Below are 20,292 nucleotides of genomic sequence, written 5' to 3'. Positions count from 1 at the left end.
CCAACATGCTCTTGGTTGCGATTAATTTTTGGGGTTGCATCTTTAGTATTTCTTCAACCTTGTCGTGCATTTTGTTTTTCAAGTTCATGGAGTCTTTCGGTAGTCATGCCTTCACCACGTGATTCGAGTAAATTGACCACTTCACAGTCTCCTAACATTATCTAAGCTAGCCTTTTGCAATTTCCACTATGTTCCTTTGTATATCACGTGCAGGCTTTCTCTCAGTCCAAGGTAATTTTGGATTCAACCAGGCCACGATTTTCACCGAGCTCCATTCACATTTAATATCTTAACTTCTTTCCATGTAGCTTCTGACATTCATACGCGAGTCGGACTCATTTTAAAAGGGCTATTAAAACGAAATTTATATTTTGGTTTGTCCAAAAATAGAAACAGCATTCATATTTTTAGTCAGCATTTTAATATTTTTGGAAATTATATCTAAGGAATCATTATAACGAAGTAAAAGATATAGTAAACTGAATATTATATTCAGGTGATAATTTTCCAAGTGTCGTTGAAAATAATACTACTTTAACAGTAAACAGAAAATTCAAAACAGCTAAAAATAAATAACAAAAAGTTGAAACAAAAATCAGTGATCGAGAATAGTTTTATTGGTTGTTCATGACCAGTGACTTAATTCTGTCATGAGTTCTAGATAACGCAAGTCTATCTCCACAATAAAACCTGTTCTCTCAAATTTCCCCATGGGTCTTATAAAGTGGGCGCCGCTAATTAAAAATTGAAAAGAGAAGCGAAAAAAAAAAAAAAAAAGAAATAAAAAAAAAATAATAATCCGAAGTTCTTACGCAAGCAATCACGATCCCAAAACAATGACCGCGCTTAAACTTCAGTAATCTGGAGAGAGAGAGAGAGAGAGAGAGAGAGAGAGAGAGAGAGAGAGAGAGAGAGAGAGAGAGAGAGAGAAAAAAGGAGGTATTCAACCAAATATGACAGGATAATCCTGCGACTCACAAACGAGTCGCAGGATGGTGCGGTGCAGTGGTATCTCGGTACCATTGTTCTTTTCGAGCTTACTCACCCGCCCTCTGCCTTTCGCTATGAATATGTTATAATAGTTTAACAAACGTTTTGCCTCCTCCTGTATTAGGGGAGTCAATTAGTATTATTTTGTAAATTCATATTTTATAAGTGACTGGGAGAGGAATGAGCAAATGCAGGACTAAATATGAATTTTTTTATACAACAGGCAAAAAAAAAAAAAAAAAAAGTAGAGAAAGAGAGAACGTATACGCAAAGTCTGGCAGCCTCACAATTTCTAAGATCAAAGAGCAATGCTCCTTTCACTAACCTTTACGTATTTTTTCTGCAATTTCTGTAAACCGGTTGGTTAGACAATGCTCGGAATGCGATGCATTTTAAACGTTCTGTTTTTTTAAACTGAATTTATTCTGTCATTAACACAACTAAAGTGTAAATAATTAACTTGTTGCCAGTTAATTACTAATTAATGAACCAATAGTATATGAAAGCAACCGTTTCCCCTTCACTGCACATACCTCGACAAAATATTCAGTTAACTTTTCAGATAGCACTTCTGTCCTGCAGTTTAATAAAATTCAAAATACGACATGTATTTCACACACTGTGATTTAAAAAGATTAAACAAATATCAACAGGTATCCCAGATCATAGAATGCTGTCAACACTTTCGTAATGTACTGTACTCAACTTATTTCTTCCTGGATTGAAATAACACGTATTCGCTCTGATTATTATATATGCAAATAGTAATTCGTGACTTATATATTTAGTAAACTGATCAAAAAAAAAAAAACGAACTCCTGAAACAGCAAAGATTTTTGCGTGTGAGACGAAAACATTCCATTTCTGTGCATCACCCACGTTGCCTATTCATTCTTTCAATCAAACACTTCAACAAACATAATATCCAGTACCTAAAAATACAGTGTATGGATAGCCTATGTGATAGGTATGAGAGAGAGAGAGAGAAGAAATTGCCGGATATATATATACGGCAACAATAGTCCAATTGTAATGAAAATTGGATCAGCTCTACAAATCGTTCTAAAACAGTCAAATATAAAATTATGTTTTCGAATTCATCCACGAATTCATTCATCCATATAAACGAATTCATCCACTGCAAGCAGAGCAGAGCAGACATGAAGTTAATCATGTGATTAAGCACCCCTAAAATTTTATATCTAAAAATATTACTTCGTGTATGTATTTATCTCATGCCTGTATATGCATGCATTTGTTTTACGACTTCGTGTATACGAGGAGCTTGTGAAAATTTCGTTGCCTGAGTATACGAAGGGTTTAGTTGAGGATTCTGGTAAAATGTTATTTTTCAACATAGTCCCCTACGGAGTCAATACACATTTGCCAGCGATGCTACAATGTGTTGATTGCAGCTGCGAATAAAGTTTTCTCTTGGCCCTCTCTAGGAATGCATCCACTGCAGAATGACGTCACAGTCCGTGAGAAAATGGATACCAGCCAGGTATTTTATTTATTATTATTTTTTCCTTTTCCAAATTAGGAAATAGGTGAAAACTCAATGGTGCTATATATGTTGAATATGGGGGATGGTCCAGGATGTCAAAGTCGCACCTCATACAGTGCAGCCATGGCAACGACAGACTTGTGAGCAGACCCATTGTTCTGGTGGAGTCAAAAAAAAAAGTCCTTTGCTGCGCTTTTCGGCCGTTTGTCTTGGACGTTTTCACACAAACGCTTCGCAAGGTCTGCGTAATATATGTGTCTCGCTTTTCTGAAGGTAATCCACTAACAACACCCCATCAGCATTCGAAAATACCAAAGCTAGTAGAAGGAATCGCTTTGGCTTTCTTTGAACGGAGCGAGGCGGAAGAGCTAACTGTGTTTCCACTGCTCCTGTCTCTGGCTGAAAGTGATGGACCCATGTCTCATCGATAGTCACAAACCTTGCAAGGAAATCTGCTGAATCTGCCTGAAAACGGTACAAATGTTCACTTGACAACTCTTGCGTTTTTTCATCTGCTGTCAAAAATTTTGGGAACCATCGTGCTGACATCTTTTTCATAGCGAGAACCTCTAATATTATGTGACATACACGTTCAGATGAGATTTCCAAGACACTGGCAATATACCGAACTGTTACTCGTCGACCTCTCATGCATACTGTCAACAGCATCTGAAATGAATGTCTGCATGGGCCACCGTCCAGGATCATATTTCCTCATTGTAATTCTGCTGCCCACTTCTTAACCGTGGAATAGGAAGGGGCATCGACCCCCAATTTTGTAACCCTCATGAATTGCCTATTGCGTTGGTTCCTTTTTTCCCCAAATAGTGGATGACTGCACAGTGACTGATTTTGTCCATTTTTCTATTCACGCAACTTTGTTGACTTCAGGACCTGTAATTACAGTAGATGTTATTGAAACCGCATTTCTCTCCACAAGATGTTCCACTATCCCCAAGTTTCTCAAAACTTCCCACACCTTCTCTCTCTTCATGGCATCAAATGCTTTCTTTATGTCCAAACGTGCCATCCATAGTTCTTTGTTGGGTTCATAACATTTTCCCATCAGTTGCCTGATGCATAAAATTAGATCTACTGTCGACCTGCCATGCCTAAAGCAATACTGTTCCTCAGCCATCTGGTTTTCAGTCGTTCCCCTCATCTTCCGCTCCAACACTCTCTCGTACAGCTTACTCACATGTGATGCCTCTATAATTGGAACTATTCTTCATGTTCCTCCTCTTGAACAACTGAATAATCAAACCTTTTTTTCCAATCCTTCGGCACCTGTCTCTCATCCCAGATCTTGTGAAACAGTCTATGTCCACGCTATCAATGCCTCGACTGTAGCCTTCAGCATCTCTCCGTTTATCTCATCTGCACACGCACACACTATGTATATCCCTTTATGTTACACAATTTTATATGAATATTTTTCTTCTTTATGGACTACAATGTAAAAAAATGCAGAATGGCCAGATAGACGGATGGTTGTCTAAATACTGGTTTTAGCATATAATTTAATCAGCGCAGTTGCGAGACATTTAAATTTCTTAAGCATCAACTTATAGGATTTTCTTTATAGATATCCGCAAATTAGCAAGCAAAGAAAACAAAATTAATTTAGTAGTTTAAAAACCGGTCGAATATAGAGGAAATGTAGGACGGAATTATGAGAATACGTGTAATTGCACTTTCATTAGTTTAATATATTTTTTTAAATTCTGTTCATTTATTTACCTTGATCTACTACTGTACAACTGAAGTCACATTAAAAAAAAAAAAAAAAAAACGTAAAGCAACTCATATGTATTGCTATTATATCCTGACAAAAAAAAATTAATAAATAAAAATAAATAAATAATAAATGTTTTTGGAAAATCAACTGTATTCAAATATTTTTGAGAATGAGTCTTATAATTGTTGAGTTAGTCCTGTGACATATTTCGTATACTTCGAAAAGAAATGTATTTGGACAACGTGATGTATCCTACGTAGAGCGACTGCTGAACGTTAGTTGAGGAGGGACTGTACATAACATATGGCACCCCGCCTACATAAGATATAATAGTAAGGTGTGATACTCCACCATGATAATGATGATGCAACACCTCTATAACACATATGCAAAGTATGTCATTTTACTTTACTTGAACGTATTTCAGATTTTGTGATCGATTAGGCTGTGATATTAATTAAACGAAGTGGATCGCAGAATGCTATGGAAGTTGATTATAAAAGTATAAAATAAGATGGGACTTTAAAGTTCAGTGATTAGTTTATTTAATAATAAATTCTCTTCCCGGTGAGGTGGTTTTATATATATATATATATTGTGTTCTTACTGAAGACTATAAAAATGATATTTGGTGAAGTTTACCGTATTAGGTACCTGTCAGTTGTGCAACGTTAATGCTATTGCGCATAGGGCAATTAGGAATTATACGTGCATGAAATTATATTAGTCAATTTTATTTAATGGTATCTATCTGTAGGGAATTAGGTGTATAAGGACCAAACTAACAAGTTAGTAAAAGTAAACTAGCTTTAGCCTGGAAGGCCTATATAAAGTTATATTAATGAAAATGGAAATAAAAATAAAATGATGATGAACAATGAAAATAACAATAAAAATAATAATAAACAATGAAATTGTAAATAAGTCTCTCACTTGGCTATCGGTCTGCTACTTAATATAACTTTATATAGGCTAAAGCTAGTTTACTTTTATTAACTTGTTAGTTTGGTCCTTATACACCTAATTCCCTACAGATAGATACCATTAAATAAAACTGACTAATATATATATATATTAATTGACAATATTATTATATATATATTAATTTTACAAAAATTGAACGGAGTTCAATTTTTGTAAAAAAAAAATTAAAAAATGTTAGGCGGAGAAAAAAGTCTGCATGCGAATTTGATCACGTATACGCAAGTGATAAAAACAAGCATAAAAAACTCTTTTATCCATTACGCGACTGGTTTAACTACATAGTTGTGCTTAATTAATCCTGATTTACAATGTCAGTTAGTCATTTGAGCAAACGCCTAACTGACATTAATTTACTTAATTTCGTATTTAAAATTAAACTCGATTTCTGGCTGAGACTTTTCAAAAGATGTTGTTGTTATTTGGTTTTTAGGAGCATTAGCAACTAAGGCCATATTGCTCCGGGATATGCGGTGGTCATTCCCTGACCTTTCCGCATCATTCGTATTTGGTGGTGACGGGCTCGTACCCCGGTCTAATCAAGAAGCATGTGCTACGCACTGCTGCTCCTTCCCACCTGGCACTTTTCAAAAGATGATTTGTCTTGAGACTAATTATGTGAACAAACAAAACATATATTCAAGAATGGGTTTGATTAATGTATAACAGATATTAGAAGATGCAGGCCGAATTCAATTACAGTAATGTGTTTTATTTTATCTCATAAAAGTAGAAATTGTCAGTATTAGCCTTAATAGTGGCAAAATGACACAAGGAGCTTACACAGCAGTAGCGCGCACACGCACGCTCACACAAAGTTGTAATTGTAAATAATGAGTCCTTTCTCCATACAATTTTCATGAAAATCCACAAGTTCATGAGTATTAGAGAAGAAATTCCATGGCAATGAAATCCCGAAATGTTCAAAAACCATCAGAAATTCTGCGGCACTTTTTGTATTTAACTAATGCGTGGTCTGCTGGCGCCCTCTAGTGGCGCATTAATGCATTACCATAAAAATTTAGTTTCAAAAATTAATATGTAATTATAACGAATAAGGAAAATTTTTCTTTGGTTTATTCAGTTCAACGAATAAAACATTTCTAGACTGACATAAAACATTTCGAAATATCCTGCATGATTTATAACAACGATATCACTTTAAAAAAAAAAAATTTAAGTGTACACAGCACACACCTTACGGACTTGTATAATATCTCGTCTAACTCGTTAATGCTTTGTATTCTGTTTGTATTTATTTAATTATATGTAACAGTATTTTAATCCTTAGAAAATTGGATGTTTAACTTCATAAATAATAGAGTGTAAGGAATAATTTTGATCGTTGCCCAAAATTAACTTTAAGAGCGCTGCTGGAATCACGAACGGAAAGAAAAAGGAAGCCATAGATTATCAAAGAAACGAATGGCAATATCCCCAAGTGCGCTCAGAAATCAATAAGCTCCCGAGTGATCAGGAAAAATCACATTAGCAACAGAAAGTCTAGCTAGCTGGCTGTAAACAGTCCTAGATGTGACCTCCAAGGATTACTGCTACAAAACACCTGTACCAAATAACTTTTAAGCCTGATTACACCACGGATATCGCAATGTGTTTCGAAAACGTCAAATAACATTAAGAACAGACAAACATCGAGCTAACATCTCAACGTATGGAAGCCTGTTATCTAAGGACGTAATTATATTTTAGCGAGATATACGAAGCCTTGACGTAGTACATCCCGTTTACCTTGCCATTGAAGATATTACAGCCATGTGATGCAACTAATTCGGAGGACGCAACACTTGCTAGTATCAAAGTATGAGCCCAAATGAACTTTATTCCGCTCGTTATAAATTCGCAGTCACATAAATACGAAGACCTTTTGTACCTAAAATGCGTGGGCAAACTTTGCTAAACGAAACGGGTTGAAGCATTATAGGGCAATGAAAATTTAGTGCATAGTCAGTTAAACGAGGCGGAACGACTAGGTATATTATTTAATAGTGTGCATAATATTTGGTCACGCAGTGGAAATACATGATACTTTTAAAAGGGATTCGAAGAACATCCTCGTGCTACCAGTCCTACAATTACGACGGACCATCCCCCGCGTACTATTATCATCCACATATTTCACTGAAGATAAGGAAACAGTTTTCCGGTGATGGCTTCAAAATACTACCGCCAGAGATGTATGTGATATGCGTTCTGTTATAGAGGCAACGCATGGTTAACTAATCCTTCCTCCGACCTTCTCTCTGTAAGCATGAAATTACCAGTGAGGGCAGCGCGCGCGCACACACACGGAAAGATGTTAGTTGTGCACTCCACGCCTTGTTTAGAGTAGATGCTAACAGGTGGCGCACTGTCCTTCACCTAAATTTACGCATTTCATAAGAGAGCTGTATTCCAAAGTAGCTACGAAACAAGGAACAATGGGTTTTCATTTCCTTCGTAAACACCAGTGCTCCTTAATGGGCCATCATGAAACATGCTTATAATATGGCAGACAACCCATTAATTTTTCTGGTAATTGTTTTCTGAAAGATAAAACCTGAACGAAACAGAATGTCAATATTAACTTGGAAAATTTCCACTGATTTTACTAAAATCAGAAACAAAAGTATCTACACATGGGTCATTTCAAAAAGACCCACTACAACGGAAATTCTCAATGGCATCCATCAAACACCCAGTAATAACAGTTAAAACCGATAGAGTTTTATATATAAGATTCTGTGCGGGGGGGGGATATTTAACGCATAAATTAAATAAATACAAACAGAATACAAAGCATTAACGAGTTAGACCGATCACCGGGAACGTTCTGTTCCCACCAGAAATCAACTGGTTTTATGTCCACCTCAGACAAACACCGTTATCCACGTTTCAGCCTAAATTGCCAATATCTTTTTAAATCACATAGCATCACCCAATAGGCGAATCCTCTATACATTTAAAAATCATAGAACTGCTGTTTCGAAGCTTACTGGCTTTCACATCAGCCGGCGGGTGCCCTCTATCAACTTATGCCGAACATTTGAATATTTGTATAGTTCACTGATATGGTTTTTCTGGACGTCAAAGAACCATGATTCTGTATTACACACGACTTCATATCCCAGCATCCTACTTCTATATTTAACTTTATTTCAGATATAATATACACACCAGTTAATCCATTTACTGTATAAAGGAAAATAAAATAAAAAAATAAAAACTGACAATAATAAAAGGAATTTTAAAATATTTAAAAAGGAATTTATATTTACAAGAAAGCAGCACAACAAAAACAACTTACAACGATGGATCTGACAGAGAAATAAAAAGCAGTAGCTCAAGTAACTGAAACAATAAAAATATATAATATAATGAAAATTTAGTGCGTAGTCAGTTAAACGAGGCGTAACGACTGGGTATATTATTTAATAGTGGCCTGTAGAAGTCTGTGGGCAGTCTGAAAAAATTCTTTGAGGTTTTCAAAGACATGCAACTTATGGTCATGAACGAAGGAAAACAGTGCGCTGAGGAATGTCAACACCTGGAAATAAGCAAGGAAAGAAAAATATCACAGGAAAGATCTTGAAGCTGATTCATTGCAACATGTCACCTCAAACGTGAACTCTGCGTTTCAAGCATACCACAAGGGAATTCTGTTCTGTAACAGACATTAAATTCGTTATCAGATCGGACGAGTCATAGCAGCTGCAAACTGTCACCTAACACACAACCACTAAATCCTCAATCTCGAGCAGTATTTACAAGGGTTATTCCAATGAAAAAGCAAAAATTTAAATAATTTTATTTCACAAACAATAAGGACACGTTGCAAGTTAGTCTTGATGTATTATTTTTATTAAAACTAAAGGGAGCACCCAGAACATAAGTTCAAATCCGCCTAACAACTCTCAACTGAGTATCTTACATCTTTCATAAAATAAATAAATAAATAAATAAATACAACATTGTAAAAACATAAAATATATAAATTAATTAATTACTTTAAAAAAACGCATAAAATTTACACTAGCAACTCATCCAAATCTTAAACAATTGTGGCTATCAAGAACTCTAACATCAAAAACAGACTTAAACTCTAAGTATTGTCCAGGTCTTCTTGGTGAAACGAATCTTATTATCCAATATTATCTTCAAACTTGATTGATTTGGGGAAGAACTGGGTTCGCCCCCAGAGTAAGCCTCTTCCTTCGAACAAAAACTTCTTTTGCAAAGGCCTGGAGTGCTGCAAAATTATTTGCTGTTTCAATTAGCTGTTCCACTGCAGTTGAGGAGAATCCCTGGACATTATTCCTTAGCTTTTCTCTGGATTCATTATATATAGCACAGTCGAAGAGTATGTGGGACCAGTTCTCCTTTGCTCCACAGAAACAAAGCTCTGACTCTCTGAAAGTCTAAATTGAAACAATTTTCCATTTCAAAGGTAACATCCGGTATGAAGTTTTTCGTGACTAGTCCCTTGATGGTTGTGTCCCATTGCGTCTGCCATATATGAACTAGCTCATTATAGCAGCGCAGCTTCTATCTTTTCAAGTCCGTGTCTAAGTTAAGTCGGATGCCTAGAATTGCTGCAGGAATCCTCCTCCGTATTCTGTAGCATAGTCCCCTATAAACTACAAAGAGGTCCAGTGGAAGAATCCCTGCAATGACTTGTGTTGCTGCTGTGGAGACTGTTCTGCAGATCCGATGGGTGGCCAGGAGAAGTCCCCGTTGGACAGAGTTCAGCTTCTCTTTAATTTTACACTTAATTGCCCGGTGAAACCTCGCCCCTGCAGCGAACGTGACTATGGGGAGGAACATCGCCTTGTAGTAAAGGAGTATTGTGCGCTTGGAGAGCCCCAGTCACTCCTGGAGATCCTGACTAATGAAGCTGAGAAGTTTCTTACTTTTTATGTTGAGATTCTGAAGGTTAGTCTTGATGTATGTATAGTATCTTATGTAGGACGGCACCTGAACGAAAGTTCAACTCCGTCTTAGTCTTGATGTAAAGTAAAGTGTAAGTCCACATTACGTTTGGCACACTTTCTCCAACGGTATATTAATGGCCGGAATTTTCGTGGTTGGTATTGAAGCCATTCATACACCGCCATCTTTGACCTCTTCAGCTGACGAGAAGTAATGTCGTCTTAGTGCGTCTTTTAGTGGCCAAAAAAGGCGATAACCACGCGGAGCTAAGTCTGGTGAATTTGAAGGTAGGAAAAACTTCATCTGCAGCATCCAATTCGATGTACAAAGGGCGGTGTGAGGATTTATCGTACTACTTGCACATGTTCAAGGAGAACAGCAAACCATGTTTATTTCCAGTCGCTGGCTTTAAGTGGGTCAGAAGTACACACCATAGAATTTGTCATTAGTGACTGTTTCTCCTCTGAAAAGAGGAAAAACAGTGGAGTGATTCCAAAAGAACATTATATATGGAGAGAGAAGAGAAACAATGACGAATGACAAATACTATGATGTGTACTTCTGATCGATTTAAAGCCAGCAATTAGAAATAAACGTGGTCTGCCCTTCTCGGACATAGTGTATAGTGTTTATTGTCCACCAGCACCGGGTTTTCCCCTACAAACCGCGAGATATACTCTGTAACGCAATGCGAACTCTGTAAATGCCAGAGATCGTGTTGGTTTTAGTGTAAGTTGGGATTGCGTAGTGTTGGGTTATGTTGGTACAGTATTTTGTTCCTCCGGCACTTGGCCGCCAGGGCCGCCTAGTGGTACTCCGCGTTTCCGTCCATCGCATCGGGTAGTCAGCTAGGTAGAGTTCTCTGGCGGAGGCAAACCCTGGGCTGTGCCTGAGCTTGCCAGGGAGAGCCACAGTAATAAATAAAAAAAAAAAAACCCGCTAGAGGTAGAAGACGTGAAGAGGGGGGGGGGTGACAATCAAGTGGTGGGAACAGAGAAAGAAGATTAGGCTGGGGGATTAGAAGCCACTCCACCTAGAAATAGGATGTTAAAGGGATAGAAGGGCTGCAAGCCTGTGGAAGGTTTGTTTGTTTGTTTGTTTCGGAATTTATTGGGCGCATCGGCAACTATGGCCATAGTGCGCCAGCCTGTGGAAGGAGCCCATCCTCAATGTGGTGGGAGTGTCAAGGAGGAGTGAAAGGTTTGTGGCGGTAGAATCCATCAGGAGAAAGGTGGGATGTGGGGATTAAAAGCATAGGGCCAGGCGCCCTATGTGGAAGGAGATCGCACTAAGGGCAGTGGTTCTTTGTGTGTATTCCCACAATAGCCAGACCAGCTGTAGCTGGTGTCAGCATATTTCACACCATGTCACAAAAGAAGCACATGACGTCGGCAGGGCGTGGGGTTTCCAAAATGGCTGCCTCCACTGCAGTCAGATTTGCAAGGGGACCTACCAGAACAACGCACACAAACCATTTATTCCTCTCGGACATGAGCTTGTAGCATGATGATACCCGTACTTTTCTCTGATTCTTGGGTACGGACTTTCTTCGGTTGAGGTGAGCCTGTATGGCGCCACTCTGAACTTGAGTCTTTGCTTTCTGGTACAGTCAGCTTTATCTTCACGCTCATTCCGTCCAAGGAATGCACCCAACACACAGTATTCGAAAGTGCAACTTCTCACCAAAGATGATAAGCACTGAACCAACACTAATCTTAACCGCCGTGAAAATTTCTTTATTAGTAATGCAATGGTTTTTTCGTACGAGTTCTTCCACTGACGCTATGATTTCTGGTATCACGACACTATGTGCTTGCCTTAGTCGAGGATAATCCTCATCACACTCAACACTGTTCTTAAAACTTATTCCTCCACTCGTAGACTTGACTCATGCACGTTTCACCATACTGGGCCAACGTTCCTTGATAAATTTCGGCAGCTTCTGACAGTTATCACTTTTTAAATAATATGCATATTATTGTTGGTATCGCAAGTTCTATTTGAATAACTTTCAATTTTAAATTAACTAAGCTTTCGTCCCCAGGATAATCTGTACCTATCATCTTCACAAATAAGAGAAACATGAATGATAAAACCTTTTATCGGTGGAATGTGGTGAGAAAACAATCCAACACAAGGGCCTAAAACTAAATCTGGGATGGAGTCTCAACTGAAATTAAAGAGGCCTGTAGTACCGGACTCCACATATGAGAAATAAATTCAGTAGTGCGACCGGAGTCTCAATTTTTAGCAAACCTTTAAGAGCAGAACATGTTTTGGCTGTCAGAGCCAAAACATATACTGCTATGTGGACTTCAAGGCAGGAATCAATCGGCATGCATAACCTGAAAGTTGCAGTATAATACATCCCGAAATGCCTAATGTCAATACCCCTTTACACCTTTTTAAAATCTCTGGCCTTCAACAGTGTTCTGTGTTTCTCAAACAGAGTACACAACACGGAGATGGGGGAACCCCTGGAGCCGTTGGACATGAACACTTTACCCCTTTACATTTCAGTAATTTGATCTTCAGTCCTCAGATGATTAAACAATTATCTGAAAACTTTTCACAATCTCAAGGGCCATATTGCAAGTAATTTAAGCACTGTACCATGCACCATACTGTTAAGAAACCTTTTAATATTCTACTTAATTAATTACCAAGAGTTTGGAAATCCTCAACAGCAGACTCGTTAATTGCAGGACCTTGCACATCACGCGTAACTAATGAAAGCATACATTTAAGTTCTAAGTTGTGCAACGTGACAACACACATTCCCAGGCAATACTCTAAAATTATTCACGCTGTGTACCAATGCCGACAAGCTATGCGAAGAAAAATAATATAGGAAATTAGTTATGGCACAATCACTTTTTTGTTATTGTTTTCCCTGTACATAACAATTTCATATGTAAATCATCCTACACATACACCGCTAGCTGATAACTGTTCAGGAGCGGTCTTTACTAGTAAACAGATTAAATAAATAATACAGCATCGCGTCATCGAAAGGCAAACAATGCTTTCTCAGAAAGCTGGCACCACGTCAATAAAGCATGCTAAGGTACACAATGAATACTGGGTGACGGAATGCTCCCCTCCAGAGACCTCTTCCCGACACACCTTAGAACAGGAAAGGGGTGTGGAACCTACAACGGTCAGCAAGTGTATGAGTTGTGGGGTGGAACTCAGTGTGCCCTGCATGTTGCCAACGTATATCAGCTACCAGGTCAATCGGCTGGAGGGTGTTCGACCTGAAAGAGAGGTTTCACAGCTGATATACTCACGGTGTGGTATGTGAAGCGCGTGGTGACACGGAGCGTCGCTTGGGGGAAGGGGAGGATCACGTGACAAGGGTCATTACCAGCTGGCCTCAACCATCATTCACAGCCCTACACGTGTGCATTCTCAAGACGGAGGTCAGCGGTAACAAGAGCAAGGAGAGGGAGACTTCGGTGCCCGAAAGCGTAAGAAACAAGTTTGTAGTTTAGCCAGGAGTTCGGGGCGTCTGAAGCTCTCTCAACGAAGATTCATCGGAAATGCTTCTTAAAATGGCCAGTCACACGTAAAAGGCTTAAGCATTTCTTATCTTCAGACGATACACAAATTCCTGCGGCATAGCAACTGGGATCATGGAATCAATTCGGGCAGCCTTACTTAAATCAAATGCAAGAAGCGCAGCTAAAAATCCTCATTTTTTTATTTATTTTATTTTTTTATTCTTAAACCTTAGTGTGACTAAGAACTATTCACTAACCTGTAGGGAGTGACTACTTACTATCCACAGTATCATTAGTGCATTTGGTTTCTAGCCCGCTTACACTAAAAAGGTCAACTGGTCAGAATAAATTTTTATTAGAATTTCGTAATTCAAATCTCTCTCTCTCTCTCTCTCTCTCTCTCTCTCTCTCTCTCTCTCTCTCTCTCTCTCTCTCTCTCTCTCTCTCGCAAATAAACGAATTCAGAGATCATAACGGAACCAACTGGTATATGTACCTTCAGTCTAAATAAAGCTCAGACATCCTCAAGTACAAAATTAAAGAACAGCACAGAAATTTATATATACGAGGTGTGATAATAAATTCCCGGACTAGTGAAATAAATAAAAAATAAAAAAAAAATACAAAAGTGGTTTAATTTTTATTCAAAGTAATCACTACATGAATAAATGCACTTATTACGTTCTAAAAGTTTCTGAAAAGAGCCAGAGAAGGCATCTAAAGAGATGACGTTCAGTTCGGCAGTTACGCTTTTCTTTATATCCTCAACATCATGAAAACGCTTCCCTTAGAGGGCAGTAGGGTGGACGGATGATCTGCACAACGCCATGTCTCGTCAGAAATGTCTTCACAAGTGCAAAATGGACGGAAGTACTGTACTGTCGTACAACAATAACCAGCTCATTTTCTCTTGAAATTGCGGCCTCGCCCAGGAAACGTGCTTCAATAGTCTTTGAAGCACCTACACCGTGTTCAAAGAAAGTGCATCACCCCTTAAAATTGTAATTGTCGTCCGAATAACGTAAGTATATGGCAATATTTCTTATAGATTACATCAGATAAGATTGACAAGCGTAGATGATGACGTAATATTGCACAGCTGTTACTTTCAGATATATACGCACGCTCTGCAAGAGTTGCAGTCATTCCTTGCTTGTGTCACGATGGCGAGTTACGTGCAGTTGACGCCACAAAAAAAAAAAGAGTGCTATTGTTGCTTTACGTGAGGAAGGATGTTCTTCCCGTCATATATTGCTTATAGAATGTCTTGTAATTAGTCGACAGTGAGTAGATTTCTTTCCAAACTCAAGAATAAATAAATAAATTTTCTGTTTATATCCGGGACGACCAAACGGTCAGAGGAGTTCACAAGATAGACGACAGAATACAAGAAACAGCACCGTATTTAGCAGTCACGGGCTTGAACCCCGGTCACTCAAAGCACGTGTACTTATGCACCGCTCGTTGACCACTCGGCTACGGCGGCCTATACTGGTTCTGCTGATAAGAAAAAAAGGAAACGGACGCAAACGAGTCTCTACGCCAAAACAGGACCGCGTTTTGAAGCGCTTATGCCTTAAAAAAAAAACGTAAGGCTTCTTCGTCGAAGCTGAAAAAAAAAATAGGAAGAACATACAGGAGTGCAGTAAGAGTTAGAAGACGCCTTTTCAAAAATGAACTTGTAGTCTGTCGTCCTAACAACAAGTCCCTCCTCACACAACAAATGAAAAGGCCCAATTAATTTGATGTAAGGAGCATGTCAAATAGACCCCCGAGCAGTGGAAGTCAGTTATTTTCTCGGATGAGAAGGAATTCAACTTGCATGGCTCTGATGGGAGACAAAGAATTCGCCGCAGACGTGGTGAAGAATACCATCCAGACTGTATGGCACTGGTTTTCAACCGGGGTGCTGCAACAACATTCCAGGGGTGCCACCTAATTTGGGTTTAAGTTACTTAAACTTATTATTTTTTAATTTATGTTTATTTCATTATAAAAAGGTGTACAGTATCTTTTTAATTTTGTGGTGATCTATAATTGATGTTTACTTAGTACCTCTGTATAAAGAATAAAATTATATATATATACACACACACATATATATATACACATAGGGAGAGAGAATCGGATCTAAGGGCAGAAAATTGAGTAGGGTTGCCTCAAAATAAAATAAATTACTTAGGGGTACCTTTATTAAAAAAAGATTGAAAACCACTGCTGTATGGTGTCTACAGTGAAATTCCCTATCAACAAAATGATATAGGGGTGCATTTCTTATCGTGGAGTAAGTCACCTGCAGTTTATAAAAGGTTCCGAAAATGCCAATGGATACCTGGCTATATTGGAAGGCAAATTGCTGCCAACCATTAGAGACCATTTCAACCTGCCAAGTAACTGCATCTTTCAGGGCGAATCTGCTCCTTGTCATCAGGCGACAAGTGTAAGTGGGCACTTCTGAAGTTACTTTATCTTCATTTCTGCATTAGAGGTTCGACAGTAATATGTTTACATTTATTACATTTAAAAAAGAACGGTCCATTACAACTGTTAGCTGGCCAGGAAACAGCCTGGACATGAATCCTATACAGAACTGTTGGCATCGTGTGGAATCTGCAGTTGCCAGAAAGAAACCAAAGACCTTTTCGTGAACTTCATAATTCGTGTTTGGAACCACGAACTATCAGTTGATTATCTTCAGAAATTGATCTTGTCAATGCCTCCACGGTGTGCTGCTGTCATCAGGGCCAGAGGTGGTCAACTAAATATTAGTTTTCCCCTGATGAACTTTTTTTTTCTTTTTTTTTTTTTTTTTTTTCCATTTAAAATGATAAACTGAAGCAAATTGAGGGCTTCTAATAATATTCCAGCTATAATTGTGGTGTTTACCAAAACTGTTGTATAAAGGTTGCAAATGCTCATTTTGGAATATTTTGAGAGCACCTGTCAAATATTACTTAACTTTGCCTGAACTATATTTATAAATATCTTTTGTTTATATTTATATTTTTGATATTAGTCATTAATGTAATATACCATCGCGAAAAAGAGTTAGAAATGTGAAATTTCTAGGTGATGCACTTGAACACCAGTGTATATGTATAATGTAGCAATAACCCTCTCCCCTTCATGTATGAATTTCTTGTGAAACACAACCTGTTTGTCGAGAAAAATGATAAACATCGTCTTGATCCTGGACTTCTGTAAACGAAACGTTTTGGACCTTGGTGATGATTTTGAAGTCCACTTCTTTGACGCTTCGTCTGATAATGACATTACGTCTGCTCAACTGGGAAGCAAACATTTTACACAAACCTTCCCTTTATCTTCATGCAGAATGTGACGAATCGTCTCCTTACTCATATTCAACTTATCAGCCATCATTCTGAGGAAGTGACGATCTCTTGCCAAAATTTCCCGAACTTCTGTAACTCTGTCCTCATTTCGAGAGGTTGACGCAGACAATTTCTGCTACGTTTACGTGGGCGGTGTATAATAAAAATCAAAGGGAGAAAATCTACAGTATTACTAAACTGCATATTCTTTGTACTTTGGTTGCAAGACTGGTGATCAGGACAAAACCTGAGTTCCTCATATGTGCTCTATTCGCTGTGCCATAAATCTGAGGATGTGGCTAACCGGGAATTGTGCCTTTTAGCGTTACGATGTGGTGAGAACAGGGCAACCATACTGACGATTGCTATTTCTACATGACAAAATTATCAGGAATGTACAGAAAGAGCAAGAACACCATCAAATATCTCCTAACGTATCATCTGCAATAAGGCCTGTTTCACATAATGAAGACCTGTGGATAACAGATCCCCAAAAATCATGGGATAAAGAAAGCAGCGATGAATAGTGAAGATTCTTGTGTTGCAGACTAGTCCAATTCAAAAGATTTGAACTACCAGCCAGAAAATTATAACACGTAATTAAGCAAGCAGAGTTGAACGACTCAGTCCGTGATTTAAACTTATCTAAAGAACAAACAGAACTTCTTGTTAATATTAAGTTAGTTAAAGCTGGTACCAAAATTGCGCTATATCAAAAAAGTCAATGTGTTTTTCAAAATATTCGTTATGGTATGTGTTTATATAAAGATATTAGTGGTCTTCTGAATGAACTGGGAATTGAACACAAAATGAAGTTTACATAGCAGAAAATTTGTCTTTGGATTTTAGGTGCATCACGACTTAACCATATTATGCTAAAAGTAGTAAAACAAAAACAATATTGCACCATTACTTCCGCACAATTCGGCACGGTAAATGATTCTTTGGTCAAAAATAAACCGAAAACGTCCAGAACGATTTTTTCAATCTAACGTTTATTTAATGAGATATTTGCGATAAAATATTGATGGCGTCACGTCCGAGCTGGGCGATTTGCATTAAAAGGGCAGTTCGGGTAGGCCATGATCAACACGAACATGTGACATGAAATAAACAGTTCTAAAAGCAGTGCAACTGATCCGACGAGTACATGCGTGCTAGCTTGACAGGAGCCAACCATACCATCATTCGCCGATTTTTATAAGAATGGTTTGCATCCGCATCACTTTTGCTTTGTTCAAAACTCTTGCCTGTAGAACAATGAACGTCATGTGTCCTGCTGTGAGGGAATTCTGCAACAGCAGATCACCAGCGAACAATTTCGTGAGCGCATTTCAAACGAGAGAGAATTTGGAATTGCTACAATATGCATTATTAGGAGAACGTAAATCTGCACGCAGTGGTACCCTTCTAGACAAAAATCATTGGCCCCTACTTACTCCCTGATCGCCAAGGAAACATTACGTCTCATTTTTATCTAAGTGTCCTTGGACACGTGCCATACTATGTGGTTCAAACGCGTTTCCCTGCGAATTTCAGTTCTACTATTTACCATCACCTGAATCATGAGCTCCCTCATGATTAATGAAATTTATTTGCACGACTCCATGCAGCCATCATAGATGCCCGTAAGTTGGAGAGCGTATATGGCACCCCGCCATATACGCCAAATGCCATGTGCATGTCCTTGCTAGGACATGCACATGCCATTTTAAATATATATTATGGTAGAAACCCTTCCCTTTCAGGAGACTTCCTCTTGGCTATCTGATGAAAGGCTGGATGTGACGTCATCAATCTTTGAGATTATCTCGTTAAATAAAGCATCAAATCGAAAAACTATTGTGAACGTTTTTGGTTTATTTTTGGCCAAGGAATTATTTCTCCATAAGGATTGTGTGTCATTAATGGTACCGGCATAAAACATTGGGTCATGACATTTTGGTGATAATTACTGAATAAAGAAAGCAACGGAAAGAGTCTTATAGAACTCACTTTCCCACATGAACGATTTATATTACTCATATTTGTGAGAAGAGTTTTAGAACAGAATAATGCACCCCCCCCCCCCCTTCTTTTCTTCTTCCTCAAGTGTTTATTGCAACATCCAGTTACAGGATTTGGCCGTGAAAAATCAGACTACAAAACCGCAGCAATCCAACCATGAGCAGGAAACATCAAAAAAGCTTAATAAAACTTTTACTTCCTCGCGTCCTTGAACGCGAAGGAGTGAAATGAGAAAAGACATGAAAAAATCCACTACACGTCGTAAGAATGGCTTACGGTCATGCACCATACTCAAGCAAATTCCTCAAGTTAAAGGCTTTTAGTCCCGATATAATCTACTAAAAAGGATTGTGGAACGACTGGAACTGAACTTTGTCAGCAAACCAACAGCTGTGAGGAGGGGATAATTTTATGAAAGAAATACTGAGAAAAAATTTCGCAAGTTTATCTACGTTCAAGGTTATAAATCAGTCTTAAATACTGCAAAAAGTTCTCAATTCACTGACTACGATCTTCCTCGGCGATCCTCTTGCTTGTATACAGTACGGGAGCGTACTGTATAACACGTAAACTTATATAATAAACTGGGAGTCTGGGACATATACTGTACTTTTTTTAAAATACGCAATTTCTACCAATATTTCTCAACAGATGGTATGCATACCACCAGTTGGAAACACTATTTTAGCTAATAATAATCGATTCCTTTGTTTTCAGTTCCTGAACATCATCTCGCTAGTCCTTATAATCAATTCACCACTTCGAATCAACAGCACTTGCCACAGGCAAAATTCCATCCAGGCTTTCATTTTTGGAATGGCCAAACATCTGCAGAACGTTGCTCGCAGTTAATTTTAGCTGTCGGAAACAGAAATCTAGGGTATCTGAACAAACGTTTTAAAGAATCTGACTCGTTGGGTAAACATGAAATAATAATACACACTCGAATATTGATTTGCTCTGGCTACAGCGATATGGAACTAATTATACAGTGACAATGGCTGTCTATAGAAACCAGCAATTAACGTATCTCTATAAAGAAATAACCACTTCCTTCAATCATAGTCTTAAAGGAGATTTACCTTTCGTCCTGGATTCAACGATCTAATAACAGCATTGATTATATACTAATCTACATCCTCGGAAGGAATGCAAATACCTTAACTCAATTTTGATTACGGACCCAGATTTTTTCCTCCCTCAAACCGAGAGAAAATATAACAATTCACTCCTGTCCAAATACTCTAATTACATAGTTCGGACTTCATAATGCTAGGAAAAGTGTTGGCAACTGATCAATATAAAATT

General features: G+C 38.1%; 1 protein-coding gene across 5 annotated transcripts in view; it reads right to left on the bottom strand.

The window, feature by feature from the left end:
- Positions 1–20,292, bottom strand: part of RhoGEF3 (Rho guanine nucleotide exchange factor 3) — a 453,708-nt gene that overhangs the window by 288,123 nt on the left and 145,293 nt on the right. The gene's annotated exons all lie outside the window — the stretch shown is intronic.

Source organism: Mastigoproctus giganteus, chromosome 6, assembly GCF_048544385.1.
Source record: "Mastigoproctus giganteus isolate SK-2022 chromosome 6, ASM4854438v1, whole genome shotgun sequence".
Classification (NCBI taxonomy): domain Eukaryota; kingdom Metazoa; phylum Arthropoda; class Arachnida; order Uropygi; family Thelyphonidae; genus Mastigoproctus; species Mastigoproctus giganteus.
Note: the sequence above shows the minus strand (reverse complement) of the source record. Positions and strands in the feature narration are given on the sequence as shown.